Source organism: Struthio camelus, chromosome Z, assembly GCF_040807025.1.
Source record: "Struthio camelus isolate bStrCam1 chromosome Z, bStrCam1.hap1, whole genome shotgun sequence".
In the NCBI taxonomy this organism is placed as follows: Eukaryota; Metazoa; Chordata; class Aves; order Struthioniformes; family Struthionidae; genus Struthio; species Struthio camelus.
In genome coordinates this window covers 51,117,961-51,131,481 of record NC_090982.1, presented here as the reverse complement: position 1 = coordinate 51,131,481, position 13,521 = coordinate 51,117,961, and the positions used below count along the sequence as shown (strand labels likewise).

Sequence of the window (13,521 nt, the reverse complement as noted above, 5' to 3'; positions counted from 1 at the left end):
AAATCACACCGGCATGATTGCTTGATAAAGAAATCAAAGCCCACTACATTGTTTGGTTATGGGAAAAAGAATTTGAACAAAAGTTCCTTCAGTAATTCCAGTTTACTAGTCAGAAACCTGAAAAGAGTAATGATTTATGACATTTTATGACATTTAACATGACATTTTTAAAAACCTGAATGTCATTCCCTATACTCTTCATTTCATGTATGTTAATATAAGTTGCACAGCTTGAAAAAACTGTAAAATGTCTTCTGGATCATTTTTAGTGTTTTTGTTAAAGTCTAGGTCAGGAGGTTGAATAAAGCAGGTTATTTCCTGTCTATGTCCGTCAGAATATATTTACATCCTTACCTCTGACAGAAAATTAATTGGATAATTAAGCTACCAGGGCTTACGGTTGTGAGTAGCTATGTTAACCATTACTTAGATTAGGGCCAAAACATTATAAGCCGGAGAAATAGAAATGTTACATGCTTCCTGACAGCCCTGTTTCACTGCCTTTCTAACCCACAGTGGTTACAGCAGACAATCTCCATCATCACAGCAAAAATGTCGAAATAATATTATTATTGGTGAAATAACATTATTATTCTTGCAAAGAGAAACAGAGTTAGGAGTTAGGACATATCCGCATTAAGCTATTTGTCCCTATTTAGCCCCCATATTTAGTCCCCATTGTGTGAGGATAGGCCAAAAAACAACAACAAAAAAATCCCTAACTTTTTTTCCTACCTCATTCAGTGCAGCCTGGTCTCATAGAACTGCAGAGTGAATGAAGTAGAGTATTTGTGTGAGAAGGAGGCATGAGACAGGCTAAGCTATGGTTAAAACAACTAAAAGCTGCCCTGGATAACGAGACTTTACTGTTCCCTTTGCCGCTGCCTTCCTATAAACGCAGCCCAGTTTCCTGGACACTGCAGTCGAGGTCCTGCGGCTGTGCCAATATGAAATATATCCAAATTCCCAGGGTCACAGCAGGAGCCGAAGCGCTGTCCCGTGACACAAGGCCGTGAGCGCTGTTCCTTGTAGGTTCGGTGCTCGATGCCCCACGCGCTGCCAGCGGTGCCCAGGCGCCGCTCGGGCCAGCACGGCCAGAGACCGTTCCCAGCAGGCAGCAAGGATGGGGCCGCCCTCGGGTTTTTTGAGAGGGGGGAAAACAGAAAGAGGAGACCTTCGCGCTCTTAACACAAGATTATAAACCCAACATAAACAAACTCTGCTTTGCAGAGTGTGGAAGTCACAGATGCCGTGGAAGTCACTCAAGTTGTACTTTGAATGCATGAGCATGATATTACGCTAAAAGTCTGGTCCGAGCACCTTAAACTGGGTAGCCAAATTTAGTGGTAATGCTGACATCTCTGCAAAATGAATGTCACTCCTTCACCTCAGAAGTTATGCTATGAAACCAATTAATTAACATTTAAATCATAAGGATAAATACCACAGCAATTGCAGGGAAGGCTATTAATGTTGTCCGCAGAGCACAGTTTGAACAGCAGGTCATTAAGTGACGCCTATGTCTTCTGAACACCAACTGAAGCAGGCGGTCCTGTGCAAAATACAGAATAAATGCTCAATCAGCTGAATTAAGGTTCCATAGTCAATATCCATTCTTTAATTTCCTAACTTGCAAGTAGCTCATTCTGAAACCTCATTAATGTTCTTTTAACGTTTTGTGTTTGTTTAATAAGCAAGCATAGTACAAATACACCAGTTCCATTAAAGACATGCCAGCTTGAGAAAAGGCGTATGATCAACCATATTCGTACGCTGTAATTGTGATTTAAATTACCGAGCTTAGTGAATACTTAGTTCCAGTAAAGATGCTTGTTTCTTTTAATTATTTCAAGATATGAGACTGCATAAGCAGTAGTTACAACAGAACTCATACATTATATATAAATCTATACCTATTCAGCCAAAGAAACCTGAATAAGTTAAGCCTGCTTACCCACACTGTAAAATAAAATTCATTTTATTTAAACAAAGGATTTACTGACAAATTTAGTTCAATGTATTCAATAGTGGCAGAAAGCAAATGAAGGTAATAATTTGCCTTAAATTAAAATGCATTAGTTTTAGGAAAAAAAAAATCTCTGCAAAGCAACAGGATTTAACGTAGAGGCAGAAATACTTCCAAGATGCCTTTCATAAAATCCTTTCAAGGTACTGTATATAAAAAGTAACAAATGTTTCCTTACTAAATTAGCCCCTAGCTTCACAGCTGAAAGCCTAAGCAAATAAAAATGTTGGACTGTATTGTTCCATTAAAAAGCAAGCAATACTTTCTACTGATGTTCTCCTTAAAGTGTGATGGCACAGTCCCCTTCTTATTTTGAAAGTAGTTTTACACCTGATTCAGTAATTGTCAACAACTGTATCACAGGCAACAAGACCTCAATAAGAAAAGGTTATTGTGTCACAAAAAGGATCAAATGTAAAATGAGAAGTCATAATTCATAGAAAAGTAGGGCACAGCCAGTTTCCAGGTCCCTTATACTGGTACAAAAATGGAATAACTGCCCTGGTCTTTATAGCTATTTTAAGACATTACTTTTTTCAAGCACATTTCATATTGGATCAAGTTCTTCGTTCTTTAATTGGCAAAACTTATTGAAGAAAATGGTGGGACTTGTTTAATTAAAAACAAAAAGTTGATCAAATTCAGAATTCCCATCTTATGCCAGTCTTGATGCTTCAGTTTTTTCATTCTGGAGCATATAAATACTTAAGAATGTCTCATGAAATGGAAATTCAAAGCTCCACTTTCCACATTGCAGCTTATTTTATTTCAAAATATTTTTATAGTTTTATTTTATGGTATCAGTATGTGTAAGAAATTTGAGATTCAATTCAATAATTTTCAGCTATTGAATTGCGTCATGACATAATATCAAACATATATTGCTACAACGATTACCTAGTAATATATTGGTTTAAATATTGTATTATCTCAGTGCAAGGTAAGATGCAATTGTGACTCACTGAAACAACTTATTTCTTTCCCAGAGTTGACTGCCCTATTCTGATATCACAGTGTTTGTTACACAGTGAAGAAGTGTAACGTTAATAGCAAAATACCTTAAAATAAAATAAAAAAAGTAAGCATGGATACAAAATTCCAAAGCATTCCAATGCCAATTTTAATTTAAGGGTTTCAACATTTAATTTATGCACTTTATATTTTGTTCCCTTGGGAAGTTTATGATTAAAATTGAGACAATTTCACCAAATTAACTGGTTAAATAAATAAATTCTCTGTGGAAAATCATTTTTCGATAAATATTTTCTAGGTAGCTTTGGGAAAGATGAGATAAAAATTATAGCATCATTCTATATATTGAAAGGCTTCTTTGCATGCACAATTTGACATTGCTGACAATTTGACATTGGTTTGCCTATGACGCTTGTCCTATGCTAACTGGTTCTTTATTAGCTGAGGTCTTCAAGTTTTACAGAGAGAAACATTTTTCCACTGGGCATCCTCTCCTGGTGTAATCTTCTCTGAGAAGCATGAAAAAGAACTGTAATTATAAGAAAAGCATTTATATAAACAAATGTCACCTTCTCAGTCAGCACAACTCACATCTTCCCACTTATTGACCCAAAAGAGTACTGTAAATGCTTGTAGCATTGCACAACCAATAAGAGAACAGAAGAGTGAGCCAATTTCATTTTTGCAGCATTTCAGATTAATACAGCAAGCCAATTTTAATGCTGATGCGTATTGACATAGTTCCTTTAATTTTCGTAAAAAGGGGTCAATTTACAGCAGCTGAAGATAAGGGCCAGAACTATTGTAATATTTAAGCAAGAATGATGCAAGTGAAAGAACCCTTGAGACTGCAAAGTGAGAGTTAGAAAGTCATTTTGGTTTAGAGCTTCAAAAGATGCTAAGCTTTTGCTCCTCTATCTGCCGTTCAAGCACCGCTGACATCTTCCAACTGTAAGTGTCATTTAGTGAGCCCTGGGGGTCGGTCACACGGTTTATCCTGCACAAACTGCACCCCGTTTCACAACCCTCTCATCCCCTTGACACCAGAAGCTCTCATGAGCACTCTTTGGAGACAGCCCTTCTCTCCAGCTCCATGAACGGTGAATTTATGTACAATAGAGAAGTTTCAGCCATGGAGATCAAGCAAGAGGCACCATGGAAAGACCACCAAGCTGTTAATTTAAGTAGAAGCTGTTTGTGATCCATGCACTAGAGAAAAGTGTCTACAGCTAGTCTTTCAAAGAACAGAGTGGGAATCAGTAGTTTCTATAGTGCCATTGTGGTTTGCTTTTGGTAGGCAAGAACCCTCTTTCTGACAGCACTTTCTGTTTAGAGTCCTCTCCCGGGAACCGAGATCTGGACTGAACTCACCCCTTGACTCGAGGGGATCAAATTGAGTGCTCCCGGCTCTTGGGAGAGTCCTTTAATGGTACTACTCTGGTTAACAAAATCTCTTGCTGAAACTAAGCCATGGCGCAGAAATGACTGCACCAGAGTCAGAGGAAGAAGTGCAAAAATGCAATCAAAAGTATCCCTGCGGGGCCCTCCGCCTAGGCACAAGCTTTACATCCCACGCTTCCTCCTCAGGACAGTTTGTTTACCTTATCCAGCTGTGAATGCAAAGCACAGGGATAGGTCTGTAGCGTATTATCTGCTGGCCAGGCCATTCTTTCACGTATGAGATCCAGCCTTTCCAGAGATGGGAATTTAAGCTGGCTACCTGCTTCATGCCTTAACTCCTAAGCTGTCAAAAAGGCGTATGGCTCCAGAGTTGTTTCTGTAAGAGAAAACAGGCACCACAAATGCACTCTGAAGGAGCTCTCTCCCATCAGGGGCCTTTGAGTCCACCTAAGTGGTCCTGTAAAGCCTAACTGCTTGGACTGGATGTGAAATCACACTTTGAGTGCTCTTACACTTTCAAAATGAAGCACCACCTAATAGATTTTTAGCAGAAGATAATCAGGCGTCCAAGATAATTTTATACTTGGATACCTACATTCTGCCTATATGGTCCACTTTAAGCAGCCAGATCTTTTCTCGGCTCCGCCTCTAGCTTTTCTGACTCCTACACAGCTGAGATGCAATTTTATTATATATGAAACACTCTGAGTACATCTTTAACCCTATTTCTGACCTCATTCTCTTATAAATGCTCCTTCCTACGTTTACTGCAATAGCAGTTTTATACTATTGCAGTCTACAGAGTACACAAGACTCAGAAGCCAGAAGGAAGAGGGAGAATCCAGTGCTCAGGTGTAAATATTTGTAGGGCATACTTGCTGCTCACTCTGGTCATGAAGGCCACAGAGGTGTGTCATCTTTGGCTGTAGGATGGTATGTTCAAAACTCTTCTGATAGGAAATTGTAATAGGTTTTAAATAATTATATAAAAACAGAGCTTGGTATGAAGCGATTTGGTTATCAAGCTTGATAATACAGCAGTTTCACAACGATGAAGAACAGTTCTTGGAATTCTTTTTCAAGTTCTCAAGTTCTCAAGTGAAAAAAAGAGATAAAGCAGAGAAACTTTACAATAGTTTATACTGAATTGCAACAAAGGTAGGCAACACTTTTTTTTTTTTTTTTTTTTTTAGAAAGAGGTTCAACTCAAGTTTATATTGTCAGGCTGCTTTTGAAACACCATTCAAGAACTTCCTCCTCACTAAATTCCATTTAAGTATTATTTAAATAAAACTAAATTAATTTATAATCTTTGTGGAGCTACTCAAACCTGTTTTGGTTCCAACACAACTCTGTGTGCTCAGATGTTTTTTATTTTTTCAAATGTAGTGGGAAGATTTACTTTTCCTTTAACATAGATTTCTGTCTTTATGGAATTATTATCTGTGTAGACACTGGCAGATAATGATAGAAATAAAGTTAATTCAGTGGTTTGTCAAGGCTTTGATCCATTGAATTGAGGATTTACTAGTAACTTTACTACTCTGCAGATGCAAAGACAAAAACCTGATATTTAAAGATTCCTCAGCATTAAATGCTATAGTTGAGAGCAACACAGAGTTGCTTTAAACAAGCCACCCTCATATGGCTATTAAGGTTCCTCACTTATCGGCCAAAGAGACAGGACTAACTTAAGTAGAGCTAGTTGCAAATTTTTCCTTTAAAAAAAAAAAAAAAGAAGAAGAAGAAAAAGTCCTCAATCCACTGGAAATTGGCTCTGTTTAACTACTAGTGAAGATATGCAAACCTCCTCATCAAAAACCTGCTGATTAATGGAGAACACGCTGAGCACATCATCCTGGGGTCAGAGCATTCCTATACATTTTTGATTTATAGAAGAGATTTTGCCCAAAGCCTCACATCTTAGGTGAGCGTCCTAATCATCAAACTGCTGGTTTTATTACTGTACAGCATAGACGCATATCAATCTTTTTGTTCAAAACTCAAATCTTCCGTGGATTATTCTAGGTTTTTAAAATCCAGAACTGGATTTTAAAATCTTAGAACTGGAAAAGTGATTTTTTTCCTGCCCTGTAGCTTTTCAAGCTAACATCCTCTTTCTAAATATTTCTTATTTGTCAGCCTTTTCAGTAACGTTCAGACTACTGAAATCTCTTGGCAAATACCAAGGCCAGAAGAGCCTTTATTTGTTTGGAACAGAACTCAGACTTCACTCTGGCGAGATTTTAATTTTTTTTTTTTTTTTCCATGACTATGATTTAGAAGTACCTTTTCATTTTACAAGGACAAAATTTACTGTATGCATTAATAAATGCATATAAATACATCCTGTTTTAGGACAGTTAAGTTGGTTTAGCCACTTGTAGATTTTTGTTATTTCTCTTCCAGTTTAAACCCATTAACCAATCAGTAAGTGCATATTAACTGGGCTGGAACACTACTAACTGAATAGACTATAATTTAGAAAAGAGCTGAAGGCCAACCTTAATTCTGAGTATGCATTGAAATTAGTGGGATTCAAAGTAGCTAAATGCACCACTATTCCAGCACTATAACACTGAAGAGCCAAAAGGTATTTAAAAAAAAATCCCCCCCTCCCCATCTCTTCGTAAACATGAATAAAAATCTAGTTATTTAGCATTAGTAATTTAACCAGGCTAAATGTGAAGTGTATACATTAGGGTCCTGGACAAGCTCTGGAAACTTATTTTCTTGCTGTGTCACAGCTTTCTGCCTGGCTTCAGGAAAATCACTTCTGCCCATATCCTCCAAAAGCTATTTATTTGCCTGTCACTGATTGCACAATCTAACATCCTTGAGAATCTCAGCTTTAGAACTGAAGAATAACGAATGGAAAAGCTACCACTACAATAATGCATAGCGATGTTAAATATACTAAAAATTGCAAGGTGCATGGGCGGGGTCCAATGTAATATTTATGAAAAATGTATAGATGTGTTAGAAAAGGAGATTTTTTTGTTTGTTTGTTTTATACCACAGATTAACCAGTACACATTAAGATTAATATACCCCTCCACTCGTAAACTCAATTTCAAGGTCAGAAAACAAGTGAAAATAATTGTATTCAACAGTGCAGCAAGGCATGCTATTCCGTTATTGGAAAGATACATCTGGGGAACATATTTAGAAATACGTACGTAATCTATAAATCCTGAGAACAAACTTCAATCATCTAAAGAAAACCTACATTCAAGTCTAAAAAGGCCATGCACAAAGTTCAGCATAAGTTTTCAAGCAGATACTAGCAGGAACACTAAATGCAGTACTGGTTATTAACATTCAAGTAACAAGGTACAAATCACAAACAAAACCCATCTGCATTTTAGAAGGAATCATCTGTAATCATCTCCGTGTATATATGGGAACCACGACAATTCATCCACTCTGCCTCAATTTTACCACATGATAATTCAAATACATTATAAATATTACCAGATTCTCAAACCGAGTCACTACATGGGCCTTATTGACTTCTGCGAAGAGAAGAGTTTAAGTTCTTCTTCTGCTAACTCCTTTATCAAATTACAGTATTAACTATTAATTCTATCTAGGCTCTACTTTCAGCAGCCTTCTTACTGGTCAGCCTCTAGCTGAAACTGTCCCTCAGACTGTCCAGCTGCAGCCTTTGCATAATAACAAATCAAGATTAGCTTTAATCAAATCTGACTAGGTCCATTCCCATCTACCAAAGAGTCTAGTTAAATTTCCAGCTTAGATTTTCAGCTCCAGCCAGGAGTAGCCTGCTACCCTGCTTGGCAAAGTTACAGCGAGATATTTTAGATCTCCTCCTGTTGCCTTTCTTCTCAAGAATCTCCCAGCTTCCATCACTGACCTCTTCTCTCTTTAAAGGCTGAGGGGTATTTGAAGCCCTGAACGCGCTCAAGCCAAGCACCTCTAATTCTTTGCCCTGTTTACAGCCCCATTCCCAGAACCACCACGCAATCCGAGTGTAGGCAGGAAACGTTAATTCAGCTGTGAACAATTCCCCTTGTGGTTGTAGCAAGGTTTTGCATCCCAGTATAGCAGTTTTCAAGAACTGTTCAGTTCAAGTCACTGGAGTAAAGCTGTGCAGCTTCCTTTATGCAATTACAGGTGTTTCCTGGGACAATTATTCCCCAGGGAAGAGCAATTTTGCACAGTTACACTCTCTTGAGAGGGAGTGGTAAAGTATAAGAAGTTTCCCATCTGTGCTCTGCTGCTCAAGGATATGCTGGAGACCCATTAGCTAGATTAGTTTAGTAAACTGAACAAAGGCCCGTCCCTAGCCCTGAGGCTAACCAGCATAGACCAGCCTGTGCCCGCACCATTAAACTCTGCTCAAAAAGGTATCACAGCTGCCTATTAGAAGCTCCGAACACACACCAGCTCCTAGTGCATACCCAGAAAGACCTTGGCACAGCCCTAGTGGGGGCAGGCCTAAAATAAATAAACAAAGAAAGACAGGGACTGTTCTTAACAATTTAATAACAGAGAGGATTGAATTCTGTCGCCTGGGAGCTCTCTCTGTTTAATCTACTAGTACAGGCATAGCTGCAATGACTTGGATATCTTCATCTACACCTCTCCAAGCAAGTCTGTCTGCATGGGAGAGGATACATCGACTTATTCTGTACTTTAAAAATCGTAATGCATTACCATTTTTTAATATCAGTCAGACCCTTAAATGCCCACCTGACAGCATCTAAGCCAGATTTATTCTCTGAGCAGAAGTAATGCCTTAAATTCCTTTATGCTATCCCTCAAGGTCTGAAAGACTGATTAATTCTTTTATGCTTTGCCAAGGTAGAGGAGATTACAGGCGCTCCAAGAAATGCTTTTGCAGCAATCTTCTAGGATAAAGAAGGGTAGCTGTCACTAATGTTTTTTGTCTCAGTAAGTACTTTAAAATCATTTTCTAAACAAATTAGGGAATAAAGGTCTTCAAATAAAGCCATTTTTGTCCTCCAGAACATCTCACTCCCCAGAGTTTTAACTTTAACAGAAGCAGCTGAAACTACAGCAGAACTGAAAATGAAAACATTGCTAGTATCAGCATAAAACTTATTGGTCCTCTAAAAGTTTTTTAGAAATACTATATATCTGAGGAAAAGATTCCAGAGGCTGGAGAAGGATAGTAGAAAGGAAAGACAAAAAGAGAGTTTATTGCTGCTTACAACATATGTTAGCCTTAGGGATGAAAGCAGCACTTGAGTACTGTGTCTTATGAGTACATTTAAAACTCAGATGACTATATTGCAGGCAGGTGTGTAGAACAGGATATCTGAACTAGCTTCAAATGCCCTCCTCAGGTACCTGAAGCATCACAAACCACAGCAGCTGGAGATAAGCAGGACAGAGTAGCCAACACTAAGCTGCAAGCCATGGCAGCTAGAAGGCTGCTAGAAAATACCCTCGTCTGTTAAAATCTACTCGGATCTACTTGGGGGAATCTCTATGCTATGCCTACCCAGCACTGCAGCCTACAACACAGAGTAAGAGTATGACTACACTGCGCGTGTCCTGCATCTAAGCTTTTATCTCAACTAATTCCCTGTTCACAGTAAGACAGGTGGCGTCCTTAACTATGACACCTGTTTTATTGTGCCCAGAAACACTTCTCTTAGCAGAGCACTGGCACCTCAGAGTGATCTTGGTCTACCTGTAATGTGAAGAGGGAGTGCTGCTAGTGGGTGTTTTCTGCCTCACATGGATACCAGCTATGCAAGCGCTTCTCAGCAGAAAGATCAGAGGGTAGCTTTGAAAAATAGCTGATGACTTCTGGGTTAGCAGGAAGTTAACTGAATATATTGTACCTATAATCATCTCTTCCCCAAAATATTTTTAACTACAGCTCCTGTACGATCCAGCACTTGTAAAAGGAGCTTCTTTCAGCATGTAGTACACTCTCATACAGTTTTACACAATCTAATTACTGTAGAATGGTGTGGATATTTTATATATTCCATGAAAGTATATTAAAACTACTTTTAGTAGCCTTGCCCAATGATAATGTGTTGTTTGTATCCCAGAAGGGAAACAAACTGATTTGTGAGAACAGAGCTGGTAATTCGTGGGCTATGCTAGGGTTTATTTTATTATTACCAAGTAAAAGCAATTGCTAACAGACAAAAAGAGAAAGCCTATCTCGAAAATGAAGACATGTAACCCTAGCCCCTATCTAATAGGACAGTATTCATAGCCAGAAGTTAATATCTCCCAGCAACCAGAAGGGAATCCAAACACTCCTAAAAGCTTGTTCTCTGGCTTTCAGGCAGTTGTCACACAGTAATCTATCCAAGAAAAACACCAGTAACCCCTAAATAACAGAGTCAATAAATACTGAACCAGAATGACAAGAATAGACTTGTTCTTACTTCACCATCCTTCATCCGCACTTCATTCAACAGTATTTCTGCAAACTCTAGCCTTAGAAAAAGCTCTTAAAATCCTACAGAAGGAATTGAAATAGGCTACGTTTTTATACAGCCTATTTCTATGTAGACTCTTATTCTGGAGCAATAACCACCATCTGTCACAAATACAGTGCTGAGCAGGCCAACACTATTCAAAGATCACGAGACATGATTTTCACTACCTATCTAAGTAACAGAGGCAGAACAGAAAAAAAAATAATCATAACCTGTCACTGAAAATAAAACAACTGATCCATGCTAAAATCCAGATTTAAGCAGGATATAGGAAAGGTATCATTGCAAGATGTGACTATTGTAATATCAACAGCAACTGCAACTTAAACCAGATATCACTTGGCATCTGAAAGAAAAGTCCAAAACCAAGGGGGAGGGGGGAAGGGAGAAAGAAAGCTACTACATCTGCACTAGGCTCTGGGATAAATTTACTTACATAACTTGCAGCTCTAAACTTAAATAGAGAATACGCTTGTGTTTATGCTTTTAGTTACTATAAATGATAAAACTAATCCTTTTTGCATTTTCTATACCCTTCAGAGTAAATATCAGATTACAACCTCTTTGCATCTTACAAAGTCTGATACTGGGTACCTGGAACACATACTTGCTTTTATTAGCTTTTATGGACTTCTGGGGGCAGGAAAATGTTCTTAAATGCTTGTATCTCTCAGAGACTTCTTGACTTCAGAATATCTCTTCCCTTTTATTTTCTTCAATTGGAAAATAAAATTCTGAAATACATATAATGTTTTACCTCTGTGGTCTGATTGCTTCCCTGCACAGCGCATATAAGTTTTCACTTTATCTTTGACATTGCTCAGCTATGAAATAACAAATCTTGGTCCTTTGCCATATAGGAATCAGGAATTTAAGCACTGCAAGTTCACTTAGTTTTAGTTTGACTGTGGCTATAACTTAAACCTAGTTAAGCTCCTCTTTATGGTCACTAGCACCACTAGGCAGATGTCCACATGCTCCCATTTGAGCTGGTGGAAACGGCCAACCAAAAAGGTGAAGCAGCTCCCAGCCACCTTCAGCTGCACGATCCTTCATCAAGCGAATGCAGCCCCCAGCCCAGGTAGCCTTACCGGGAGGTAACCTCTCCTGTGATGGGCCGGTTTTCTTGGATAGGTTAGCTGCCTTTTACCAGGGATGGCTATTCTATCAGCAGAGGGCAGAAGAGCCCAGCAAAATCAGAGTATGAGATGGTGCAGTTGATACCAGTTTTATTTAGCTATTCACTTGTGATAGAAAAATAATATTGTGTGTAATAATATAAATCAATGATTAACAAGATTTTTTACTGTACAGCAGTGGATGGACATACTCACGCTGAATTCTTTTTGATGTAAAGCATTAAGAAGCAGATATTGCTTTTAGGAAGCTCATCTGTTTCTGGGGTCAGGACATTCAATTTCTCTGCTTCACAGTGTAACATTTTAGGCATCACAGATGTGTTGGGTTGTGCTTCAATTTATGACTATCATAGCTTGGGCTGCCAGAAGTCCTTAGTTATGCCAAAATAGCATATTTTGGCTGGCATTTTACTTGTGGATAAGATTCCAGGATAACTTATTCTAGAAAAAGCACAAGTTGCTGCTAAAAGCTACATTGAAATAGGGAATGCTTTCCTGGTGTGGGACGTTGACGCAGCTGCAGTGGCAAAGTAGCTCTTGAATGCTCACCTGGAGCTGAATATTCCATCATCTCTGTGGACCAAAAAGTAAGTGATAATGTGAAAAGTACGTCTGCCCCATATACTTTGACTTAGAACTCTTATACATTGTTAAAATTAGGGGCTAGATTAACTACAGATATTGTTAAATTTACCCCACCAATATTACAGTATTGTTATATAACAATTAATTTTCCACATTACTCCAGGCATCTTGAAAAAGCTGTGGAATTTTGTTTATTTTGCACCATTCTTTTTCCCTCTGGGGATTAGAGAGAGGAGAAGAAGTTGTGTTGAAAAATTGTGTTGGATAAAGGAAGCTAAGATGATTAGTTCACATATGTATCTGACTTTATAATATATAGTTAGTGATACATAGTTCTGAAACCCCAATATACTTACAGTTTTGCAGAAAACATTTCTTTTTAGAAAAAAGTCTTGCATTGAGCTAAATCACTGTTTCTTCAACTTCCGTACTTCAATGTCCATAAATTCTGGAATTTTTCAAATTCTGAACAAAATTGAAGTGTCATATTTCATCAAGAGAAAAATGCTAGACAATCTGAAAATGATTCAACCTTACTTATTTAATTTATTTTTTAACCTTTATTTATTTATTATTTTATCTTATTTTTTTTTTAAATAAGAAAATTAAGTACCTGGGAAAGATGTCAGTCAGCCTCAGAGAAGTGAATCCACCTTCACGGGGAAACCGATATTGTAACAAAGGGCTCCTACTAACACTCTACATGTTCTCCACCACCCCCACCACCACTTTCTTCTGTACCAAAGAATGCTTCTACAAATATAACACTAACATGGTGGGTGAGCTGTAACAAATCTGATCACTTGAAAATTCAGCATTTCCCTTTTGACAGGATGAATCCGCAAAACACAAAAAAAAACCCTGCCAACAGAGGAGCTGCAGAACATACCAGCTGAGCGCAGTGATCTGTTTAGATCTGCTTCTAACAGTAGCCAGCCTAAGATGCTTA

The 13,521-nt window shown here is 38.2% G+C and overlaps 1 long non-coding RNA gene across 2 annotated transcripts in view; it reads right to left on the bottom strand.

Annotated features, from left to right (window-relative positions):
• Window positions 1-1,480: 1,480 nt before the first annotated feature.
• The window catches only part of LOC138064412 (uncharacterized), a 94,009-nt gene continuing 81,968 nt past the window's right edge, over window positions 1,481-13,521 (bottom strand). For both annotated transcript variants that reach the window (XR_011137663.1, XR_011137664.1), the window contains exon 3: window positions 1,481-1,552. This is a non-coding gene — a long non-coding RNA (uncharacterized lncRNA). The remainder of the gene's footprint in view (window positions 1,553-13,521) is intronic.